Genomic DNA, 4,112 nt, shown 5'->3' with positions numbered 1-4,112 from the left:
TGTGTGTGTGTGTGTGTGTGTGTGTGTGTGTGTGTGTGTGTGTGTGTGTGTGTGTGTGTGTGTGTGTGTGTGTGTGTTTGTTTGAAGGGGTATATACAAGCTGGTGTGTAATAAAGGCGGAGGATATTTGGGACGAGGGGGGCGAGGGAGATGCTGGTTAGAGATGACAGGAGGCCGTGTAAGTGCCCTGATATGTTTTGGGACAACAGCAGGAGAGGAGGAGTTGGAGGATCTGATGCCAGCCACAGGAGGAACCCACAGATATTAAATCAAATGAGCTGAGGAGACGGAAAACTGACGGATAATTGAAGAAATGTGGGGAGAAAATGAAGTTGAATCACACCTAATTATCCTGTTGATCACACAAGAATCATCCAGCTATAATTACATGGAAATGTGTGATTTGACAGCAACAAGACAATAAGAATATCTCTTTTGAAAATCTTTGGAGTATTGGAGGACTGTTACAGCCTTATTTGTTTAGTTTTAATCATGAGTCTTTCAATTATTTTACCCCTGGTGTTGTCTCTTATTTATGAACTATACATTTTGTTTAAAAGAATGAGAGCTCGAGGTCATTTCATTGCCTTTAGATACACAACTTGAATTATACTAAACAATACCTTACTTCTAACAATTCATGGGTTCAGAAAAAGAAATCAGCAAACTAGCATTTTGAGGGAGATGTGTGATGACAAGCAGCGAAATGAAACATCCCAATATGTCAACACAATTTTACACCAATTTCAAGGTCCTTTAATCTTTTATTGAAAAAATGAACTACCTTAATCCTGTTCCTCTACTTTTGACCACATACTTTTATATTTTCATTTTTCACGACACATATTTCTCTGTACTGCAGGCTGACACCAAGGTTATTATAGCACCTACAGTACAGTAATAACATTTATCCTATTATTTTTATCTTGTAAAGTGACGAGGTTAAGCACTCAACTTAGATTAAAAACATCTTTCACTTCATGGTGTCCAAAGCTACAGACCAAATCACTAAAGCAGACCCTGAATTGATCACAAAGCCCCCGAACATCAGCAATAAAAGATACCTTTATTTGTTGAAATCATTACAAAAAGCAAAGAAGATCTCCACTAAATACCACGTTAAAAAATAGCCCATATGGAGAAATACTCTTAGTGCTTTAGTGTGTGTCCAGGAGGTGTTTATGCTAATGTTCCACCTTAATTACGACCATATTAAACTTAAACAGTTCTGCTGATGCAGTCATTAATTCTCCGAGATACTCCCGCGAGTCCATCAGCAACCCGTTTCAACTCTTAAGTCACTGTTTCCAATTAAGTGTGTTTTGTGAGAATTGCATATTACACAATACACAATGCATCCAGAGCATGACGATCGAAAGTGATGGTATTTATTTTGAATATTTGTAGGTATAGTATAGATTGGGAGTGGATAAGAAAACAAAAGAGGAGAGAAGTGAGGATGAAAAAAAAGAAAACAAATGAGGTGAGAAAATGAGTTACACCCAATTACCCCGCTCCACCGCCATCACTCATCCTGATTTAATTAAATGCAGATATAAGGAGGTTAAGTGGTTTGACACAGACTTTAATAAGCCAGCCGACTAGAATGAGGAAACCAGATGAGGACAGAAACAACACCAACACTTTGCACACGTTTATTCTCTACCTTTTTAGCTGGTTTAAGGGCAGAATCTAGCTTTAAGGTGTTAAGCAGAGTAATGTATTGATTAGGAAACATCTGGTTAAGTATGAGAGATAAAACTATAAACTCTTTCTTTACTGTGTCCTATATTGGCATTTTAGGAAACGTGCTTATTATCGACAGTTAAGAGATTATATAGATTTACCATGAAATAGCAAATTCATATTTATAAACTTGTATATATTGTGCTTGAGAAATGCTGGACATGGTAGCTGTTTACACCTGTTAGCATCATTAATGCTAAGCTAAGCTAACATGCTGCTGGCTTTCTTGTAACATAAGAGTGATGCAGGGATGACACATTTTTGCCAATTCAGAAGTTAGCACCGTTAATGGGATTATTCCATTGTTGTACCTGTGGAGGCTATTTTTATATAACATTAGAAAGACTGATTCTTATTATTACATTATAAGCTTATTGTGCTCATTTATGTGCAAAACATAGCAGAATCGTGGGACTCAGAGCCGTAACCGTATAGCAGCAGATCCAGAGATCCAGCAGACTCGTCCTCATGCACGAGTCAACAGCAGACTCAGATTCGCCAAATCACAAAATAACCCTTTTTTTTTTGTGATCAACATTTTTTATTAAAAGCAAAAGGCACTGTGTAGCGGAGGTTAATATAACGTCAGTTTAATATGCTCGTGAAATGCAACAACTTTTCGGTTTCACCCGTAGGATTTCTACTGTCTTGGTGATGCTGACTCATATGACTCATATGATCCGGATCTCTTCAATGACTGACTCATAAGACTCCGAGTCCATAAAAGGATCCGGATTTGCCATCTGTAGTGCCCACTGCCCACCAGCCACGCCCCGACACATGGGGTCACGCCGGCCAATCACAAAGCTTTGACGCGTTCAAGTGCATTATTCTGGCACAGGAAGATTATATTACAGAACATTAACGATAAAACAGAATATTGTTGTTCTATTTTTAGACACATCTCGCGATCGACTGGGAATCTCCCCGCGACCCTTCTTTTTAATTGGTTGCTGCTCTTGTTCTGACATCTTTGCTCGCGCTGAACACTCACAACACATGTCACTCCCACGTGGCCGAGTGGGCTTTTAGAGAGGGGCGAAAGCGCACCCAGCTAAATAATCGTATTTTGTCAATTATGCTGTTTTCATAATCGTCGCAAGCCATAATCGTAATCGTGATTAAACTACGATTAATTGCACAGCCCTACCGGTGAGTTCCTTTTTTTATTTCCTGCTTTTTTTACACATACTCTCTCCAGTACAGGTTAGCTCTGAGTGTTAGCGATGGTTGCTAATTTAAACAAAGACCATATATTACGTTCAAAACCGTCGGGCATTGTTTCTGATAGCAACGTTTCTGATAGGGCTGATCTGGATCAGCTCGTTGTACCCCCATTTTTAGAGATTTGGGTACGGAGGAAAAGAGAGAGGGTTTTATTTTCTGACACTGCGTGAGTTCCCTGCGGAGCCCTGGAGGGTTCATAGAGAGAAAAATAAATAAAACGAGGCCACGTTTTATTAATTCCTGCCCACAAGATGTAATTTGTGGCCTCAATTGAAATAAAACGAGGCCACACTTTATTAATTTGTTCGCACGAGATACTTTCTCTTTTTTCTGTGTGAGTGTTCGCTGTATGCGTGTGTCCGACACCGGCATTTGTTTTCAAATGACCATGAACAGTAATTTACACACATCTGGCTAACTCCATATGTGTATTCCCAAGTGAAAGAAATTTGTTTAATCTTAATCTCGATGTAGGCCAGAGTCCTGCATCGGGTCGGGTATCCGCGGGTACCCGACGGGTGACCCGCAAAAAAGGTGATTTGCGGGTGGTATTTTTTCAAACGCTTTTTTCCGGGTTCGGTTCTGGGTAAAACAAAGATGATGCGGGTCGGGTTGCGGGTGTTGCATAATAAATATATTTAAATAATAATAATTTAGTTTAATGTTTAAATCCTCAGACCTCTCCCCCGCGGGACCGAGCATAATCATAACCTCTGCAGCGCATCTATCTGCTGCTGAACGCGCCACATTCTGAATGGCTGAGGTGAAGCTCTCTAGCGGAGAATACAGCATTTTCAATAACTCTTCCTCAAGAGCGAGAAATTCGGCACAGATCTGCGGGAGCTTTTGTGTCATCCTTAGATGGGAGAAAATAACCAACCTCCCAGGCTTTTTGAGCCAAATATGCAACTGCGTGTGTTAAGTTAATTCACGTTTTCACTGCTTATATATATGCGGGTTCGGGTCGGGTTGCGGATCTTTTGCCGGCGGGTCGGTCGCGGAACAATTGGCAATATGTGCGGGTAGCGGGGGGGCGGGTGTCGGGTATTGCACGTCGCGGGGTTGCGGGGCGGGGGAGCGGGTCTTGAAAATCAGGGGAACCCGTGCAGGACTCTGATGTAGGCTAGTGGCTAAGTGCG

Source organism: Notothenia coriiceps, unplaced genomic scaffold, assembly GCF_000735185.1.
Source record: "Notothenia coriiceps isolate Sejong01 unplaced genomic scaffold, NC01 NC01_scaffold00026424, whole genome shotgun sequence".
In the NCBI taxonomy this organism is placed as follows: Eukaryota; Metazoa; Chordata; class Actinopteri; order Perciformes; family Nototheniidae; genus Notothenia; species Notothenia coriiceps.
This window is presented reverse-complemented; position numbering follows the sequence as displayed.